Source organism: Mustela nigripes, chromosome 1 (assembly GCF_022355385.1).
Source record: "Mustela nigripes isolate SB6536 chromosome 1, MUSNIG.SB6536, whole genome shotgun sequence".
Taxonomy (NCBI): Eukaryota; Metazoa; Chordata; class Mammalia; order Carnivora; family Mustelidae; genus Mustela; species Mustela nigripes.
This window is the reverse complement of record NC_081557.1, coordinates 4,382,573-4,397,023: the sequence shown is the minus strand read 5'-3', so window position 1 is coordinate 4,397,023 and position 14,451 is coordinate 4,382,573. Positions and strand designations below refer to the sequence as shown.

The following is a 14,451-nucleotide window of genomic DNA, read 5'->3' as shown; positions in this document are numbered from 1 at the left end:
CAGGGTGTTTAGCCCACTTTTCAGTCTCTGAACTTTTCTTTCACTTACTAATCACTTGGTTACCAGGGTTCCCTATAAAAAGTTTTGATGTATTTCTTGCAGTTATAATCTGGATTATGGAAATTTCCGCCTTTTTTTTTTTTTTTTTTTAAGATTTTATTTATTTATTTGGCAGACAGAGATCACAAGTAGGCAGAGAGGCAGCAGAGAGAGAGGAAGGGAAGCAGGGTCCCTGTGGAGCATAGGGCCTGATGCGGGGCTCTATCCCAGGAGCCTGGGATTATGACCCGAGCTGAAAGCAGAGGCTTAACCCTCTGAGCCACCCAGGTGCCCCGAAATTTCAACTTTTGCATCAAATATAACTTGATCGTTTATCATGGCTGAGCCAGTTAAATACAGCTGGCAGTTGGGATTGTGTGCTCTTCTGTACCATGGCTCTGCATCTCCGCACTGTTGTAACAGGCTAAGTTGGTTCTCTGGGCTGTACTTTGGGTGCTAATTTTATTGACTTGGCATCATTTTAATAGCAAGTTAGATTGGGTTGGCTTCATGCATGACTGCAGAGATTTGGGTGCCCATGAGGGTGCGTAGCCAGACTGTGGTGTGATCCAGTCAGGGGCCAGAATTTTTACCTAAAGTACTTTTCACATGTGATTTTTGTTTTTAAAAAGTGGTACTATGGATTTACCTTGGATGCTTTATACTTTAATAAAGTCTTTTTTTTTTTTTTTTGCATTCTTGGTATAGTTTTCTTTTTAAAGATTATTTGTCTGAGAGAGAGAGAGAGCGAGAGAGAGCGAGCGCGAGTGTGCGTGCGCAGGCCCAAGAGCGCACACACAAGTAGGGGAAGGGAGTAGCAGTCTCCCTGCTGCTCAAGGACCCTGATATACTTGATCCCAGGACCCTGGGATCATGACCTGAGCTGAGGCAGATGCTTCACCAACTGAACCAGGTGTCCGGTATAGTGATTTTTTTTTCCCCCACTATAGTGATTTTTGATTAATGTTTTAGAAGTCTTGGCGTTCTTGCCATGGCTTGTATTAAAATCATTAGTGTTTCTGAAATCAGCTGAGTTATGTGTGTGGATATGTGTATTTAAATATAAATATTTACATGCAAATATATGTTTAAATTTTTGTTGAAAGATGCCTTGAAGTCATCCAAAGTATTTATTTAGGTTTTTTTTCCTCCCAATTATGAGTTATGTGCTCATTTTGGATGATTTTTATATTCAAATTTTTGTGGACTTTATAAATTATTCATAGTGTGCTGGGCGATGAGGATAAAATGGTGAATAAGACCTCAGAGAGGTGGATTGATTTCCCATCTCTTTATAGTCTATCTCTTTGGACGTGGATGTTTGGGAGAACATGAACGAGCGCACTTGCAGAAACGGGGTCAGGATCCGTGTTAAATGCTGCTCTCATTGAGGGCTCTACCTGAGGGCTTCCTGACGTTAGGCAGAAGTAGAGTTCCTTGCTTTTATGTGTTCAGGCTTTAGGGTGTATCACCTGTTTGTAATTGAGAGGATGTTTATTGTTCGTGCTTGGTGTGTGATACAGGAGAACATGCTTTCTTGCATGTTCTGTAAGAGCTATGGCTTCCTCTTGTGAATTTGCCTCAGTGAGGAATAAATATCTTGGAATCAACATGACAGCACAGAGAGATTTTCTTTGCCTTTTTTCCTAAGATGAGTTAAAAACAACACTACCACCACATAAGGTTTACATAAGGTTTATGTGGAGTAAGTTCTTTCTTATTATCCTCAACTATAAAATAGGAATTAATACCTGCGAGGATCGAAAGCTCTTGTATAACAGCACAGGATTTGTAAGGGTAGATGTTCACTCGTGCTGTTCTCAAATTCTGTGACTAAGCAAGTACATATTTAGATACTGTTGAGAATCTGTTTTTTCACTGTTTTAGACTAAACCAGTCCTCATTTCTGACTGATATTTTTATAGTTACATTGTTCTTGCTTTTTCCTTATTGGCCTTGGTCAGAGTATTGAAAGTGGAGATGTTTGGTGGTAGGATTGGATTGTATGGCTATTGAAGAAAATGTAACTCCTATAAGGAATTGTTGGCAAAAATAAATATAAAAGTGTGTAAAAATATAAAACATAAAAATGTATAAAAAATCAAAGAGGTGCCTGGGTGGCTCAGTGGGTTAAGCCGCTGCCTTCGGCTCAGGTCATGATCTCAGGGTCCTGGGATCGAGCCCCGCATCGGGCTCTCTGCTCAGCAGGGAGCCTGCTTCCCTTCCTCTCTCTCTCTGCCTGCCTCTCTGCCTGCTTGTGATCTCTCTCTGTCAAATAAATAAAAATAAAATCTTAAAAAAAAATTTTTAAAAAAGCTCTTTTTAAAATCTTGATTTCCCTTTTAGAAGGGGTCCCAGAGGATCCATCTCCTCGGAGGGAATAATGAATGTAATGACGCCAGCTCTTACTGAGTGTGTGTGTCCCTCAAGATTTGCATGTTGAAAACGAATCTTCACACTTCATCAGTGTGACGGTGTTGGTGGGGGACGACCTTTGGGAGGTGATTATTAGACCATGAGGCTGGCACCTTTGTGAATGCGATATACAAGAGACCCTAGAGATTTGCTGTCCCCTTCCTGTCACATGAGTACACAACAAAAAGACAGTTGTCAGTGAACTAGGAAGCAGGTCCTTGCCACACACTGAATCTGCAAATGCTGTGATCTTGGACTTTCCCGGTCTCTAGAACTGTGAGAAATTTCTCTTGTTTATAAGCCGCCAGCACGGTATTCTGTGACAGTGGCCTGAATGGACTGGGACATCACCTGCTCGAGTTCCCGTTACATTATTTACTAGCAAATCCCTGCTTTTCCTCCTTTAGCTCCACACACTGCGGTGGTGCTCCCACTCATGTAACACTCTGCTCTCTGGCCAGGCCCTTTTCTTATTATGTGAAACTCAGGGTTTCCTACAAGTTAACTACCTGGGGAGGCTCCTCTCTTTTGAGGGAACCACCTTTCCTCATCCTCATGGGTTCCGCCATCATCTGTACATTTTAACTTGCAAAGGAAACACCTCTCTTTGGCGTACTTAGCTTTCCCCGCCATGGTCTCCTGTCGTCGCTTGTTTGGATGCTGTTGATATTCTTTCCAGGCTGGGATCAGGAACTCTTTTGTCTTCATTCCCTAAACAGTGCGGGCAGGTCTCACGCCTCCCTCACCGTCAGCAGCCGCTCCGTACCCCGGGGCTTTAAGCCCCCCCCCCCATTTTACTCGTCTCCCCATTTATTTTTTCACCCAGTCCTGCTTTCTGGAATTTAATCAACTCATGCCTGTAGCCACTGGCACCGTATTTAAGGCCTAGATTACTTTGTTTTTATGTTAGAGTCATAAATTACTGAGACAGGAAGACTCTAGAGTGAATGAAGTAGCCCAACTCTCGATTTCATAGATGAGGAGATGGCTGGACGCGCAGGCTAGAAGAGTCCGGCCCGAGCTGGCGCCTTGCTGTTACGGCTGCCTGGTCTCAACGCGTCATTCCTTTTCCCAGTTTAGCATTCTTAAAGAAATCATTTTGTCGGAGTGTTTCACGTCTATACTTAAGAGTCAGCGAGTTCGAGCCGTAGGCTGGGAGAAGCAGCCTCCTGTAGCCTCCCCGTCCTCTTTTCCCAAAGGCTCCTGTAATTCTTTGAACTCCATTTTTAGCCCACTAAAAAATACATATATTTACCTCCCTGTATCTGAAGAGCATTTTAAATTTTTTTTTATTTTTATTTTTTATTTTTTAATTTTTTAAAAAGATTTTATTTATTTGACAGATAGAGATCAGAAGTAGGCAGAGAGGCAGGCAGAGAGCGAGGAGGAAGCAGGCTCCCTGCTGAGCAGAGAGCCCAATGTGGGACTCGATCCCAGAATCCTGAGATCATGACCTGAGCCGACGGCAGAGGCTTAACCCACTGAGCCACCCAGGTGCCCCGAGCATTTTTTTTTTTTTTTTAAAGATTTTATTTATTTATTTGAGAGAGAGAGAGAGAGTGAGCATGAGAAGTGGGAGGGTCAGAGGGAGAAGCAGATTCTCCGTCGAGCAGGGAGCCCAATGCGGGACTGGATCCCAGGACTCCAGGATCATGACCTGAGCTGCCTCACCAACTGAGCCACCCAGGCGTCCCTGAAGAGCATGTTTGAAAGTTCATGCTTGCGTGCTTGTATGCTCATTATTTATTTATCTGTTTGTTTATTTATTTGAAGTTTTAAGCGTACCTACTGATTTCCTGTTGTGAAAAGCTGTAGAAGGTCGGGATTAGCTCTCTGTTCTCCCCTCTCCCGTTCTCACTTCCCCATCTTTCCAAGATAATTTCACCGCAGTTGGGGTTAAATCAGTATTTAGTTTAATCATTATGACGCTGTATGCTATTTATATGTTAAGTGGTGAATTACAGATACTTTTCCTAAATAACTTGGTTTTCCCTGGAAGTATATTACTTTTCACAAAAATTTTATGTATTTGTTGGAGTCATCTCTAGACCCAGCGTGGGGCTCGAACTCTGACCCTGAGATCAAGCGTCACATACTCCCCTGACTGAGCCAGCTATGTGCCTGCCCCATGGCTTTAAAAAAAAACATTAACCACTTTAGCCTCAGACTTTTAGCCAGTTCGATGTTTAGGTATTCTGGTATTCTCTCAGCCTTATCTTTCTGAAGAGTTCTTTCCTGCTCCAGTCTGGCTGGTTCTCCTTCCCTGGTGGGACACGGTTGTCTCCTTGGATCCCAGGGGTTCTTCTTGCCTCTCTCCTGGTCCCTTGTTCTCTTTTGTGTTCTTTGCAGTTCTGCCTCTGTGGCAGTGCAGCACAGCCTCTCCTCTGCGTCTTCTCTGAATCAGTTGTGTAGGAGGTAAATCTTTCCTCCAGCTTGTACTTTTCTATTTGTTTTGCCCTTGACTTTTGATGATAGTGGCTTTCCTAAGATATCGGGTGATCTTGGGTTTTCCTTCATATATAAAAGTCAGGGATATGTACCCACAGTACATACAGTTGAATTGTATGAAATTATCATCTCTCCCAGCTTTCTCTGCTGTCCGTGGACCTCCTTGGCTCTTAGATCTTCATTTCTACATCACATTCTCCACTGAAAGAAGTGAGGCTCCTTGGAGAAATGGATGATTTCAGAGCTGGGGCAGAGAATGTTCAGGATGAATCTGGAACATGTTTTTATGCCAGGAAATAGGGAAGTGCTCAAAAAGTATGAAAAGCACATGGGAGTCTGCTTGAAGGGACTGTCGCTGGCCGAATGTGGGACCGCTTGAGCATCAGTCGATAATGGTATTAATAAGAATCTGTGAGTCCATATGTTAAGGAATTAAAGGATGAGTGGGAAGAAAGGGGCATACCTTACTAAAATTAGAATGTCATCTAATGGAGGAAGGAACTGTAGACTTACACACACAAAAAATCACTTAATAACCATCAGAGAACAGTTGATTCAGACAGAGATTGTCAGTGGGTAGTAAAACTACTGAGTGAATGTTTTAAGAAACATAATCTCAAAATATCTTGCCACAGGTTATTTACTCATTGATTACTCAGGGAAAAATGGTTATTTTATGGTGGAGAAATACAGCACATACCATCTTAACCCAGTGGTCAGAACGCTTACCAGTAATAGGACACATGCTGTCCTCTTAATGTTACAGTCTAGGAACAGCGAAACCTCATTTATTCCTACCAGAAATGCATAGCCAGTATTCCTCAAAAATGTCAGTGCAAGGAAAGACAAAGAAATGATGCAGAACTTTTTTGGATAGAAGGAAATAAAGGAGATGGGGCACAGGATCCTGAATGACGGTGAGGGAGGTTTGCCACGAAGGACATTACAGAACATTTGGCAGAATTGGAATATGAAGTATTTAATCCAACAAGTACTGTGTTAAATTCCTTTGATAGGTGTACTGTGGCTGTGTGAATTAGTGTCCTTGTTTTTAGGAAATACGTGCTGAACCATTTGGCAGAAAGGTCAGTCATCTGCAGTAGCTCTCACGTTTGGGGTCTTTGTGAAGGGGGTGTTGGTGGAGAGGGGGGGTACCCGAGCAAAAGTGACACAGCGATCTGTTGTGAGCTGAGGGGAAGGCTTAGTGGGAGCTTCTTGTATTGCTCTTGTAGCTGTTGAGCAAAGTTGTGATGAAAAGTTGTTTTTTTTTTTTTTTTTTTTTTTCAAATACTAGTTTTTCAGAGTGGTAGATTGGAGGCTCCCATCATGGGAGGGGCTCATTGGCTCTGAATTTTCCAGCACAGTGACTAGCAGTGCTTCTTTGGTTGGGAAGTCCCCGATATCAGTATTTTCAGGTTCTTTTTTCAAAAGGTTATTTAGCTCACTCTGAAGACAGGAGACATTCCTGTCTTAGGCCTGGCTGGGATCGTCAGCCTGGGAGGAGAGTCCGGCTGGAGCTGAGCCAGCAGTGGGGTGTGCCTGTCTCAGCGCTTACCCTGCAGTTCGCACAGCCCGTCCGTTGAGGTGGCAGGCTGTCCCCAGCTGTGCTGACCTGGGCCCTCCCAGTGTGCTTCACCGCGAGGGGCATGGCATGGGCTGGGCCGGCTCGGGGCAAGAGGGTGGGGATATCAGGGAGCTGCGTGTTCGGTGAGTAACTTGAATAACTTTTTCAGCCAGTACTCCTTTTGCTCCATTGTAGCACGTCCAGTTTTGTTGCCTTCTCCTGGTCCTTGTGTATTGTGTCTTTAAAAAACAAGTCAAAGCACCCCGAGTAGTCTTTTCACTGTAGACCTGGAGGTTTTCAGGGGGTATTCAGTATACACTCGCGACTCCGGAGTCCCACTACTGCACTCGGACACCGTTGCAATCTATTTTCCTTTGTTTGGTCTTGTTTCTTATATTCTCACACTTTAGAATTACCATATTTTTTACAATCGGTATTATAGGCCTCACTTTTCCTTAAGTAGTCTAAATGGATAAAGTATGAGCAATTACACAGAGTCCCTACTCCAGAAAAGTAGATTAAGTCTCGGCACACTTATTACTATGTAATGAGCGCCCATATTCATAAACTGTGAGCACATTTGATAACTTTTGTCTTTTGGCTTCCCCAGATGGGAGCGTGCGGCTTGGTGAGGCCAGCAGGTCGCTGCAACTCTGCTGGGAGCCTGAGTCCCACCTACAAGTGGGGGCAGTGGGTGGTCTTGGCTATTAGAAGAAACAATTGCAGATTGTCTTTGATGATCCTACAACCACTCAAATTTAAATGCTAAACTTTGTGTGTTGTGCGCGCCGTAAATGTGTTTTTTGTGGAGCATGTAAAGTCATCAGATTCTTAAAAGGATCTGGAACCCTGAGCACTCAGAACAGTTGGGATGGGGCTCAAGATACCTCCAACATTTAGTGATGTACTTTTTACAATGACATGTTAACCTGGTCTTGTATGAGGATTGTAGTATCACGGTGGTGGCACATGGTCTCTCATAATTTAAAGCAAAAATTCAGATGATCAATTACATTTTTTCAAGTGTATGTTCAGAAAGCATTTGACTGGTAAAGTGTTTAGAATTAAATAATCTTTTCTTGACCTGGGTTTGTTACTGTTTTGGTTGGTTCATTTTGTTTTAACAAGTAGTCAGCAGTCAGCATTGTTTCTATTTATTACCTTATTTGTTGGAAAACATTGACTTGAGTGTAGTGAGTTTATGGAAGAAACGCAGCAATATACAGCATATGTTTTGAGATGTCATGTAGACTGCATTCTTCTAGGATTTTTAATTAGCATATTGTCTGTAGTTTAGGATTTTGTTGTTTTCAGTGCAGTGTTATCAGTGAAGTGCCTTGAAGATGGCTTATAATCCTTTCATGTGCAGCGTTTGATTAATTAACAGTAGAGACAATTTATTTTATTTATTTTATTTTATAGAGAGCAAGCGAAAGCCCATAGCAGGGGGAGGGGCAGAAGGAGAGGGAGAAGCAGACTGCCCACTGAGCAGGAAGCTCTAGAGGAGGCTCAGTCCCTGGACCCTGGGATCATGACCCCAGCCGAACAGCCGAAGGCAGCCGCTTAACCCAGTGAGCCACACAGGTGTCCCTAAAGACAGAGTTAGGCTGTCGTTAGTACTTCAGTGACCTCAATATTCTGCTTACATTTCCTGGTGAAATTTATGGTGTTTAGAGGTATTATATGGGGACTAACTCAGCTACTTTTAAAATTTGGTTTAGCATTTTAAAGTGTGGTGCCGTTACAGTCAGCCCTATGTTGATTAAGAATATCATTGACGGGGCACCTGGGTGGCTCAGTGGGTGAAGCCACTGCCTTCCGCTCAGGCCATGATCCTGGGGTCCTGGGATTGAGCCCCGCATTGCTCTCTGCTCAGCGGGGAGCCTGCTTTCCCTTCTCTCTCTGCCTGCCTATCTGCCTACTTGTGACCTCTCTCTCTGTCAAATAAATAAATAAAATCTTCTAAAAAAATATCATTCATGTTTTTATAAGATAAAGATAAGAATATATATGTTTTCCTTACTTGTTCAGTGATAATGCTATTATAATGTCTCTATTTCTGGGCTATTGTTTCGTGTAGGATGAAAGCTGAGGTAGAGGGATGACAGTGCTTTTCTTTCCTGTTTTCACATAGAAAAAATTTCAGCTAACTAGAACTTTCCAATTTTCTGAGGTGCAGTTCTATGTGAAATCAGGACCCTCAACCAGGGTCCTCTTTAACGGCAGCTGTCATCAGACCAAAACAGAACATGCTGTGAACATATGCTCTTTTTTCCTTACAGGAGAGCTTCTGTTCCGCTTCCACATCGCGCTTCACTCCGGCTAATCTGCTAATGCAGTGAACTGGAAGACACCGGGTACCAGGATAACCTGTAATGGGCAAGGAGCCACAGAGAAGAAAACATTTCTTTTAATTTTTAAACTTGGTTGAAAGGTGAGACCATTAAGATGATCAGGAGTTTCCTTCATAGTTGCTCAAGGAAAGCAGCGTTCTGTTGGAGACCCTGGAGTCGAGGTCGACCAGGGCTAGACCAGGCAGCGTGTGGTTCCGAGGCCCTATGGTATTTTTAGGAAGTTCAGTAGTAGCCTCCGCAGTTTGCTCTGGCTCGTTTTGGAATCTGCAGCACCCGATCCGTGGGATTCCTCTTTTCCTTGGGGGGCTTGATCTGGGTGCTAAGGATAAGCCTGGCCTGGCAAGCGGAGGGAGCCCGCGGACAGAGACTGCTGGTGGAGACTCCGCTGCTGCTTCTAGGCGCCTGCAAGAGCGCGTGGGCGGGCTCGAGCCCGGGTGGCTTGTTTCGGTGGTTCCCCGGCCGCGGGCCATCTCCGGCATTTGGCCAGCCTTCTGACTCCTCTCAGGTCCTCACCGCTCTCATCTGAGACCTTGTCACTGAAACTTCCTGTTAGAGACCAGAGGTTGACTTTGTGTACTTGACAGTTGGCCCCGCAGAAAGCGGCCATGGTGCCGGGGCTCTCAGTGAAGTGCTCAGTACGGCGTCTCAGTAGGCGAATGGGACACGTTCGTCCGTCTTCATTTGCTCCATGTGTCTTGAGGAGACCGTGGGCATAAACCGCGTACTGGCCTGCGCTTCAGGCTTCCTTCTCTCGGGAGACACTCGTTCCGCGCTGCGGCAGGCCCTGCTTCTCCCCCCACGGCCTCCCCCTCCCCGCCTCCCCCTCCTCGCCTCCCCTCCCCGCCTCCCTTTGGGCTTCCGGCCAAGCTGTACCTCCTGGGCCAGGGAGTCAGGATTCTTTGACACATCTGACTTCTCCAGCCTTTTCTCTGTATTATTCTGTAAAAAGAGGGAGAAGATTCTTCCCCAAGTATTCATTCATCTCTTGGCACCGTGTCTGGTGAGACTCTGTTGTTGTTGTTGTTGTTTTGGTTTTGGTCCTGCCGTTGTTCCTTCTCTTTCTCTCTCAGGGCTCCCTTCCAGCCCTGTGGGTAAAGCCTCTTCTGTTTCCCACCTGCCTGGCTGTGTGGAGAATTCAGCCCAAGCTGAGGGTTTAGGTTGGAGAAGGTCAGGACCATGTACTTAGAACTGTGGTCAGACCATCAGGACCACTAACCATCAGGACCACAAACAAGGCGGTTTGTGATGCGCTTTGCCTTTTTCATCAGCGGCTTCAGAGCCGGCGGTGATGGGAGGAGGAGGCACTAGTTTCAGGGCCCACAGAGACCTCGAGCTTGAATTCAGCTGGTTATGTTACAGGTTGGACATCTTTTTTACGTTTTTTTAAACTGTTCTCTGTAAATTGTAAGTTACCCACTTTTCTATTGTGACCTTAGAGTTCAAAGAATTGTTTTTTATTTTTTAAAGATTTTATGTATTTATTTGATAGATCACAAGTAGGCAGAGAGGCAGGCAGAGAGAGAGGGGGAAGCAGGCCCCCCGCCGAGCAGAGAGCCTGATACGGGGCTCGATCCCAGGACCCTGGGACCATAGCCCGAGCCGAAGGCAGAGGTTTTAACCTCTGAGTTAATTGAGCCACCCAAGCGCCCCTATTTTTATTTTTAAAGATTTTTATTTATTTATTTGTCAGAGAGAGAGAGAAAGAGTGCGAGAGCACAAGCAGAGGGAGCAGCAGAGGGAGCAGCAGGCTTCCTGCTGAACAAGGAACCCAGTGTGGGGCTTGATCTCAGGACACTGGGATCATGACCTGAGCCAAAGGCAGATGCTGCGTGGCTGACCCACCAGCCACCCAGCTGACCCTCAAAGAATGATTTTGAAAGCTCTTTCTATAATACAACACATAGCTTGTAAAAATTGAGATATAGTTAACATATTACATGTGAGTTTTAGGCAGACAGCATAGTGATTCGATATTTGTATATATTTTGAAATGATCACCACAGTAGGTCAAGTCGATATTCAGCATCACATAGTTACTTTTTTTTTCTTGTAAAGAGAACTTTTTTTTTAAGAGGGCTCTGGGAAGAGGCAAAGAGGGAGAGAGAGAATCTTAAGCAGGCTCCATGCCCATTGTGGAGCCTAACAGGAGGGCTTGATGTCATAAACCTGAGATCATGACCTGAGCCAAAATCAAGAAGCAGGGGCACCCAGGTGGGTCAGTTAGTTTGGCATCCAACTCTTGGTTTCAGCTTGGGTCATGATCTTGGGGGGTGCGGGGTCAAACCCTGTATGGGGCTCTGTGCTCAGCGGGAGGTCTGCTTGGGATTCTCCTTCTCCCTCTGTCCCGCCCCTACCACCCTGCTCATGCGCATGTCAGCACATACGCTTGCTCTCAAATAAATAAATAAAATCTTAAAAAATAAAACAAAAAACAAAATCAAGAGTCAGGTGCTTACCTGACTGAGCCACCCAGGCACCCCTGTAATGGGAACTTTTAAGATCTCTTGTAGCAGCTTTCAAATATATAATTCAATATTATTAACCACAGTCACAGTGCTGTACATTGCATTCTTTCTTTTTCTCTTTTTAAAAGATTTTATTTATTTATTTATTTGAGATAGAGGGGTTTATTTATTTGAGATAGTGGCTCAAGGAAAGGAGTCTAGTTTTCTGCAATAGCTGAAGCAGAAGTGGCTCCATGCAGAGCAGGGAGCCTGGCGTGGAGCTCAGTCCCAGGACCCCGGGATCTGACCTGAGCTAAAGGCAGACACTTAAGCGACTGAGCCACCCAGGTGCCCCCAGACATTACATTTCATGCCTTATTTTATGACTTGAAGTCTACCTTTTTACCCCTTCACCCATTTTGTTTGCTCCCCCATCTTAGGATTTTATTATTATTATTTGTTTGTTTGTTTGTTTTGTTAAGATTTTATTTATTTGACAGCCAGAGATCACAAGTTGGGCAGAGAGGCAGGCAGAGAGAGAGGGGGAAGGAAGCAGGCTCCCTGCTGAGCAGAGAGCCGGATGCGGGGCTCGATCCCAGGGTCTCGTGACCCGAGCTGAAGGCAGAGGCTTTAACCCACTGAGCCACCCAGGCGCCGCAGGATTTTATTATTGTTATGTGCATTTGATTCCTCTTTTACTAGGCCTCTGCTCTCTTTCTACTTATTTTGTCAAATCTTTCTGTATTGTTCCAGTTCCTCTGTGGCCACTCTTTTGTGAACTCTTAGCATATCTCATTAAGTTATTTTAGGATTATTTTTTCTCTTTGAGTAGATTTAAGTATTCCAGGAACAAGGAGTTTTGACTTCTACTTTCTATCTCCCCCTGCCCAAGATTTTATTTCTTTATTTGACAGAGAGAGAGAGCGTGCGCGAGCACAAACAAGGGGAATGGCAGGCAGAGGGAGGAGGGAGAAGCTGGCTCCCTGTTGAGCCAACCCGGGACTTGATCTCAGGACCCTGGGGTCGTGACCTGAGCTAAAGGCAGATGCTTTACTGACTGAGCCACCCAGGCGCCCCCTACTTTATATCTTTATTATTTTTTACATAATAGGTATCATTAATTGCTTAGTGGTAGGGCTAAAATTTCAGAAACATTTCTCAGGATAACAGTTATAGTTAGGACTTTCTCCCTTTCTTTCTCTCTCTTTTTAAAGTTTATTTTGTTTTTCTTTGCTGACAAAGACTCTTAGCCTGGCAAACTGTGGAACAGTTCCTTACAATTAGCTATATTTTTCCTGCCCCCCCCCCCCCTTTCCTCTGCTCGTCAGATGCTGTCTGATGCCAGGTGAACTCTTTTGTTAAGAAGTTACCTGTTGGGGAGGCTGGGTGGCTAAGTGGGTTAAGCCTCTGCCTTCGGCTTGGGTCATGATCCCAGGGGCCTGGGATCAAGCCCCACATCAGGCTCCCTGCCTCGGGGAGCCTGCTTCCTCCTCTCTCTCTGCCTGCCTCTCTGCCTACTTGTGAGATCTGTCAAATAAATAAACAAAATCTTAAAAAAAAAAAAAAAAAAAGTAGTTACCCAATAGTCTCGAGGAGTCCTAAAACCAGTGGAGAAGGATTCCCAGAGAGGAGCAGCATTTTAAATATAGGGTCCTTTAGACCAGAGGTTGTCATAGCCCAGATAGGAAATATTTTAGGTTTTGAGAGCAAGAGGCAAAAGAGAGGATATTATATAGGTATTTATAAAATAAGAGAGCAAGGTACCTGGGTGGCTCAGTTGGTTAAGCAGCTGCCTTTGGCTCAGGTCATGATCCTGGAGTCCTGGGATCGAGTCCCACAGTGGGCTCCCAGCTCCACGGGGAGTCTGCTTCTCCCCCTAACCTTCTCCACTCTCATGCTCTCTCTCACTGTTTCTCTCTTAAATAAATAAATAAGATCTTAGGGGCGCCTGGGTGGCTCAGTGGGTTAAGCTTCTGCCTTTGGCTCAGGTCATGATCTCAGGGTCCTGGGATCGAGTCCCACATCGGGTTCTCTGCTTGGCAGGGAGCCTGCTTCCTCCTCTCTCTCTCTCTCTCTCTCTCTGCCTCTCTGCCTGCTTGGTCTCGGTCTCTCTCTCTCTCTCTCTCTCTCTGTCAAATAAATAAATAAATCTTTAAATAAATAAATAAATAAGATCTTTAAAAAAATATATAAAATGAGAGCAAATTTTTACAGATTTTATTGATGAAATTAAAAATATAAAAAATACTAGAGTTCAATATTTTGTAATACAGATCAACTAAGGAGAAGAATGGAATTCTTTTTCTAGGGGGATAACATTTCACCTAAATGGTGTTTGTAGCCAGAGCTCCCCCTCTCAAATTCTACTACAGATGTTCATCTAATCTACTAATGGTGACCTATAATGTGATTTTACATATTTCATCTTTGAAAATGTCTTTTTACACAAATAGGTGCTCCCACATTCTGGTATCAGTCTCCAAGCATGTATATTCATCACTTGGAAGGCATTTATAGAATTCTTTTAGATTCTCCTCTTGCTGTTTGCCTTTTAGCAGGTTGTCACATCGTAGGTTAATTACTTCCAGAGAACGGTTAGGAAAATCCTCATTTGTATAGCTGTATGAACTTTGGAATAGGAAACTTTCCTTTACATTTGCATTAAGTTCTGAAAAATGCTTTTTAACTGTAGTTTGAGCTCAGAAAATGTCACCATCGCAAATCTGTATGGGGACAGAGATGTCATTCAGTTTGAAGTTCTGACAGCGTGGGAAGTGTATGAAGCAGCTTGAATTTATGATCCTAACAAAGTCAGTACTGAAATGACCTCACCACAGCAGAAGGTTTTGGCAGATGGGTGCTGGTCAGCCGTGCAGTTTTAGGTTGAATTCACCAAGAAACATCAAGATGTCAGCCAAGGCCAATTTCCAGAGCCACTCAGCATTTAGTGATAGCGGTTGAGCGTTGTTCTGCTTATTCAGCAAAATTTCAGTCTTGGCCCTGGGCTCAAAAAGTTGCAAAAAACATGATCCCTTGAGAAGCCATTACACAGCTTGCAGGTGCTAGAGTCTGCCAGAGTAAATGAAGTTCACTGTTGACGTTACCGGTTCAGTAACAGGTGAGGAAATTTAAAAAACCTCTCGAAGGAGCTGTTGATGAAAATACAAAGAACTATGAGCTTTAAACA

General features: G+C 44.2%; 1 protein-coding gene across 12 annotated transcripts in view; it reads left to right on the top strand.

The window, feature by feature from the left end:
- The window catches only part of PPP6R3 (protein phosphatase 6 regulatory subunit 3), a 139,728-nt gene that overhangs the window by 36,374 nt on the left and 88,903 nt on the right, over positions 1–14,451 (top strand). For all 12 annotated transcript variants that reach the window (XM_059399457.1, XM_059399530.1, XM_059399504.1 and 9 more), the window contains exon 2: positions 8,749–8,900. The gene's annotated coding sequence lies outside the window, so the exon portion shown is untranslated. The remainder of the gene's footprint in view (positions 1–8,748; positions 8,901–14,451) is intronic.